This window comes from Drosophila rhopaloa, unplaced genomic scaffold, assembly GCF_018152115.1.
Source record: "Drosophila rhopaloa isolate 14029-0021.01 unplaced genomic scaffold, ASM1815211v1 contig_164, whole genome shotgun sequence".
NCBI classification, from domain to species: domain Eukaryota; kingdom Metazoa; phylum Arthropoda; class Insecta; order Diptera; family Drosophilidae; genus Drosophila; species Drosophila rhopaloa.
In genome coordinates, this window is record NW_025335044.1 from 18,503 (window position 1) to 25,700 (window position 7,198).

Below are 7,198 nucleotides of genomic sequence, written 5' to 3' on the forward strand. Positions count from 1 at the left end.
AACTCCCTTCCGCTTTTTTGCTCTTTATTCAATGCTTTATAAAAATTGATACAGTGAACGGATTTAGCTAAAATAAGCGCCGTTTTGTTCGATAATGTGTTCTCATTTAGACGGCAACTTCATAATACCCCCCTCGTAGAAACTTCCCTCCTTATTTGCGAAAAACTCTGACAGCCACTTTTCACAACCTTCTTTTAAGCCCAACTTTACACCAGTAAAGGCATTCGCCATGGACAGGAACAGGTGGTAGTCACTTGGCGCTATGTCCGGGCTATATGGTGGATGCGATAAAATCTTCCATCCGAGCTCCCGTAGCTTCTGACGAGTCATCAAAAAAGTGTGTGGTCTGGCGTTGTCTTGGTGAAACACTACACCCTTCCTGTTGGCCAATTCTGGTCGCTTCTGGTCGATCGCCAGCTTCAAGCGGTCCAGTAGAATTAAGCTTATAGAGTATGATTCCCTTCCAATCCCACCAAACACAGAGCAAAACTTTCCTGGCTGTCAATCCTGGCTTGGCCACTGTTTTGCACGATTCACCGGCCTTCAATCACGACCGTTTTCGCTTGATATTGTCGTATGTGATCCATTTTTCGTCACCAATCACCATCCGCTTCAAGAATGGGTCGAGTTCATTCCGTTTCAGCAGCTTATCGTAGGCGTTGATTCTGTCCAACAGGTTTTTATACCCGTTACTCGTAGAGTAAAAGGGTATATTGTATTCGTGCAAAAGTATGTAACAGGTAGAAGGAAGCGTTTCCGACCCTATAAAGTATATATATTCTTGTTCAGGATCACTAGCCGAGTCGATCTAGCCATGTCCGTCTGTCCGTCTGTCTGTCTGTCTGTCCGTATGAACGCTGAGATCTCGTAAACTATAAAAGCTAGAAGATTGGCATTTTGCATATAGATTTTAGGAGTTCCTACGCAGCGCAAGTTTGTTTCAAAATGGTGCCACGCCCCTTCTGACGCCCACAAGCCACAAGCTGTGGCCACAGTTTTGATGATATTATGAAAATTTTAATTGATATGTATTTGTTTCGTCAATACCTATCGATTGGCCTAATAAAAGTTTGCCACGCCCACTCTAACGCCCAAAAACCCATTAAACGCTTAAGCCTGGCTAGCGCCTACATTTCCGCCTTCCATGGCGCCATCTAACGGATGACTTTGGAACAGCTGGCCAAGGTGCTCAACAGAGTCAACGTTAATTCTCGATAAGGATTTCTATTAAAGGAAATTGCGATGGATTTCATTTGTCAATACCGAACATTATCCCAAGAACTATGCAAATCAAATCTAGTTAGCCAAATTGGAGGTCTGAGTCAAACAATGGCGTATGTGTGTATGTATGTAAGCATATATGTACATATGTATGTATTTACATTGTATACAGTTGCAATTGCCCGGCAAAGATAACTCCTTTCAAAGAAAGATATTCGGTATACCCGTTACTCGTGTTGTGCAAACATTGAGACTTTAATATACATAATACTATTTAAGAATGTATGTGTTTAGCCAATATAAGTATGTATGTTTAATATTTCTAGTCAATTTATTACAAAAAGGCATATTTATATATTTTTTTTTTTTTTTTTTTTATTTCGCGCGGAGTCCCACGGCCCACTTACCCGCCCAACCGACCGAGGGGCGCAGCCGTGTATCGTACGGCACGATTCGCGATAGGATAGACGCGAGATAGGAAAATAAAGGTAAAGGTCCGGGGAAAAAAAGTAATAGTTAGATCAATCTTGTGCCAATGAAGCAAGTATTAATCGTTTTAGGAGCGGCAGAGAGTCAAGATTTGATATTACAGGAAAAAGTCTATTATAGTCAGAACATAATACTCTGAAAGGCTCATGCAAGGCATAGTTAGATCTACAATGATTTAAAATTAGGGGTATATAATTTCTAGTTAATCTACTTGGCACAGAAAAGTTTAGCCGACTTAACAAGTCGGGGCAGTCAATATCACCATGTATAAGGTTATAAATAAAGATAGTACCAAGCATCGTTCTACGGTTGGCTAGGGATGGTAAATTAATCAAAAGAAGTCTACTAGAATAAGAAGGTAAGATAAGATTTGCATCCCAGTTTAGGCGCCGTAAAGCAAAAAGAAGGAAGTTTTTTTGTACAGATTCAATACGACCAATATGTATTCCGTATTGTGGACTCCAGACGGGAGACCCATACTCCAGAATCGGACGGACTAGCGAAATAAATAAAGTTTTAGTCAAATAAGGATCATCGAATTCTTTTGACCACCTTTTAATAAATCCAAGCACTCCTCTGGCTTTATTAACCATGGACGAAATGTGATTAGAAAATTTTAGTTTAGGGTCCAAGAGAACGCCAAGATCGTTTACAAGAGTTATTCTATCCAAAGAGCTGCCACTTAACGTGTAAGTCGCGTATATCGGATTGGCCCGATAAAAAGTCATCAGCTTGCACTTGGAGCCGTTTAAATTTAGTAAATTATCTCGGCACCAGTTTTGAAAATTATCTAGATCGGATTGCAAGTCTAAATGGCAGGAAATGTCTTTATACTGCAGGCACAACTTAACATCATCTGCGTACATAAGTACGCGAGAATGACTTATAATTGAGGGAAGATCGTTAATAAATAATGTAAAAAGTAACGGACCCAGATGGCTCCCTTGTGGGACACCGGAGGTAACACGGAGAATTTCAGAAATTGAATTTTTAAAAAGGACCCTTTGTGACCTGCCATTTAGATAACTTGAAATCCATTTAAGCAGATCAACTGGAAAACCTAAAAGGTCAAGTTTATGAATAAGAAGTAAGTGATTTACAGAGTCAAATGCTTTACTAAAGTCAGTGTAAATGACATCTGTTTGAAAACTACTATTGAAGCCTTTTATCACAAATGTAGTGAGCTCTAGAAGGTTTGTAATTGTGGATCTACGTTTAATAAATCCGTGTTGACACGGAGAAATAATTGATCTGCAAAAGTGCTGCAAATGAGGAGTAATAATTTTTCAAAAGCTTAGGAATAGCTGACAACTTAGAAATACCTCTGTAGTTACTGGCTTCTAACTTGTTACCTTTTTTGAAAAGAGGAATAACAAATGATTCCTTCCAAATATTTGGGAATTGGGAGGTTTCTAGAGATAAGGTAAACAACTTGTGAAGAGGTTTGCACAGGGCCTTAGCGCAATACCTAAGCACGCACCCAGGAATACCATCGGGCCCTGGCGAATAAACAGGCTTAATACGAAGAAGATCCAAAAGAAGAGAGCTTTCTGTTAAAGTGGGACAGAATATGAGGTTTGACTTGGGCATGGTGTAAGAATAAGGCTGAGATGAATATTCTAAAGTAGAGTAAGTCGTTTGAAAAAATTGGGCAAATATATCGGCTATTGCCTGATCTGTGGTTCCCGTCATGTTTTCGAACGACAGCGAGGAAGGAAAAGAATTAGATTTACGCTTGGTGTTAACAAAATTATAAAACTGTTTCGGGTCCTGAGAGAACTGGACCTTACAACGGTTTAAGTAACTATTATAACACTGAGCATTAAGCACGGTAAATCTTGACCGAGCACTTAGATATCTAGTAAAAACAGATTGAGAACCGGTATTTTTATATTTCCTAAAAAGTCTGGACTTTACATTTCTTAAGTGTGTCAACTCTTTGCTAAACCAAGGTGATTTATTGGAAGTTGACGGATAGTACCACGGAACACAGGAATTAAAAAATGAGTTTATTGCAGTATAAAAAACATTAACTGCATCGGACATATTATTGCATAAGTAAAGATCAGACCAATTAAAGCCAGAAATAAAATTATTAAGCCTCAGAAAGTCTGCCTTGCGAAAACAATGTATTCGTTTGGATTTTTCTGATTTTTCTTCTATAACTCTACCCGTATCAAATGAAAGTTCGATTGTTGGGTGATATGGATCTTCAGGTTGCGTGAGTGGTGCTACTCTGGACAGAAACACACCTTCAGGATTCGATACAAAACACAAATCAAGTAGGCGACCTAATGAATTTCGAACATGGTTTACTTGAGATAGAGATATGTTAAGCAGGCCATCAATAAAATCATGTTGTGCTATAGGTAGTAAGACATTCGATCCATCCTCAGTGGACCAAGTAACTCCAGGTATATTAAAATCACCTAGAACTATCAACTGATCCCTATCGGAAAGCTTATTTGCAACGGACTTAATAACGGATAGGTGATTTAAATAATCAGGAAGTTCAGACAACGGCGGAATATAAGAGCAAGTTATGTATATAAAGTTACCAGGAAGCGATAACTTTACACAAATAAATTCAATGGTATTGAATTCATCAAAAATAACTCCTCAGACGGGAAGTTTGAATCAACTCCAATTAAGACTCCACCTCCCCGTCTAGAGGGACGGTCATACCTATATATTGTGTACTTACCTGGAAAACTTCGGAGCTAAAGATCTCCGGCTTTAACCAGGTTTCTGTGAACACAATAATATGAGATGCAAGGAAAGGCTATCAGAATACAATTTAGTGAGTTTGCTACGCAAACCTCTTGCATTCTGATAGGAAAGAAGGAGGTTAGAAGTTAGTTTTTTGAAATTGGTACACTGGTTTGGCCTCGACTAGGAAGTTTTACTCCTACGGGCCCCTTCTTCTTTATCTTAGCCTCGAACTCTTTTACAACCATATTATCCGGCCAAAAGTCGCCCGAGCATATGGCTTCAAAAAGCTCGTTAGGGACAGTTATCTTGAAAGATGAAATGTCTCTAGCATAAGAAAACTTAAACTTTTCCACCTTTACACTATTACAATCGGCTTTAGTTTTGTCTTGTATATAAGACAATACATCAGAAGATGTTTGATCAGGGGAAAGCCGAGAAACGAAAATTTGTTTCTTTAGTGGAACCACTAAAAGGGATTTTGGTGGAGCAGACATTGTTTCTGCAAAACCAACTTGAGCCGGTTGTCCGGACTCTGTAGTCCCTTGTGGTGGTGATACTACATTCTGAGAGATAGGTGGATCCACTAATTGTGAAACCACTACGGACAAATCGGAATTCTTAGAAGTCCCTGGTTGCATGCATTCTGTAACGGATTGTTCGGATACCGAATCTTTTTTAGCTGCTGATCTTAGCAACATTTGAGGGTTTGCTGAAATCAGCTGCTGATCCGCCGGAATGCTCTGTTGTTCTTTTGATTTCGGTTGCGGGGTGTTCCCCTTTGCTCCTTACCACCAGCGGCCTTTTTGCGCTTAGGGGACTCTTCTAATAGCTTACGACTATTAAACTGCGAGTCCAGCGCAGATAGGAGATCATCAGCTCGGCGAAAACTATCTCTAGCCACTCCGAAACAGCTAATCAGTCCCATCAGGCCGCCTTTAGTTTGGCGCATGAACGATTTCATCTCGTTCGCAACCTCGACACAAGCGTCACAACAAAACTGCAAATTGGGCCCCTTTGAAGGTCATCACTTGTCCGGCCAGTAAAACCGGCGCACTTGGTGTGCACCATATTTTCACACAGCCAGCAAGTCATATTAGACTGGTCAGCCCTGATTACGAGGCTGCATTTTTTGCAGAAGCAGACTAAATTTTTATTATTCATTTTATTTATTTACCACTGTACCAAGAAAGCGAAATTGAAATTTATAAGCGAGCAGTTATAAGTACCGCAAGAGCGCAGAAACTGCACGCTTAGAACTTTCAAAAGCAAAGAGAGCAAGAGAGCGGGAGCGTAAATAAATTAAAGTGCATGCACAAAAGAGAAACAGCGTGGATATAAATAGGATAGAAAACACAGATAAGAATTACGAAAATCTAAAACAATTTATTAGTATCAATACAAAGTGCACTCGCGAAGCGAACGGAGTTTAAATTTATGTTTAAATAACCGAAAGAAAATTTAATGTTGTTTTTATAAAAAACCCACCGATGGGAATAAACGAAAACAAAAAGTTGTTTAGCTGAGTAAAGGGTATCTAATAGTCGAGGCACGCGACTATAGCGTTCTCTCTTGTTTTGCATCAAATCATGCGGCACCCAAACATCCAGTTTTTTTTTTGTATCCAGCCTTCTGCAGATGGTTTAAAACGGTTTGGTGACTAACTCCTCTCTCCTCGGCGATGTCACGAGATGTTTTCCATGATTTGATCGGTATTCGTCGTCACAGGTCTTCCGCCGGCTGGCTTATCCATGGTGTCGTTTTCACCGGCTCTGAATCGTCGAAACCATTCCTCCGCGGTTCGAAGTGATAGAGTACCATCCCCTAAAACACCAATAATCTCACGGAATGTTTCTCTAGCGGATTTACCTATTACGAAGGAAAACTTTAAAACAATTTCGGCGTTAGGGAACTCCATGTTTACACATGTATGACTTTTCAACGCAATAACCAAACAGCTGTTATGAATAGCGTCGTTTTGTAGGTTATGTTAAGACCTTTCAATGGATATATAGCATTGCCCGATATCGATAGGTAGCGCTTTGCACAAAGCCGCCAAATTCAAAGATATTTGACAACCTGATATTTAATGAACTTGATACCATTTAGACAACATTGGGCATTTGGACAATAGCTGTTCATATTATTATATAGTCCGAATTGGTTATTGTGTTTATTTCAGAGCTCCAGTATTAAAAAAAAAAGTTTTATACAAAATTTTGTTTTTTTCTGTCTTTACGATTTTTCTTTTGACTTTCTTAACAAAACAAAACTAAACTTTCTTTTTCTTTATTTTCTTAGTTCCTTACGCAAGTACAATGTCAGAAGCTGGAATAGTTTAAAAAAGATGTCTTCCAATTTCAAGCCATCTCGACGAAAGGTTGTCGTGAAACCAATAAGGACTCATATGGGCTAAGCACTCGGTCTTTGCTAAGGACCAAGTCAAGCGACCACCAGTCAATACAGACGAAGCTGCTAAAGTAGCTGTTATGAGAGCCTCTAAGAATGCCAAGGCGACTGCCTTTGATGCCAATAGGTGCCTCTCTGATACTTCTGATGAATTTGATGATTATTGATTTATTTAGACACTTTATCTGTCCCGACTATGACCATTTTTTCCCACAAGTGGATTAGTAAGAATGCTGCCGATGAGGAACGCTTTACTCACGTAAATAAGCTAAGGAAAAGACGAAATCTTGACATACTCGGAGGTAGTAGTATCAATAATTCGCTGCTAAACCCTGTTGGCGACCATAAACGTCCTCAAGCTACAGCCTCT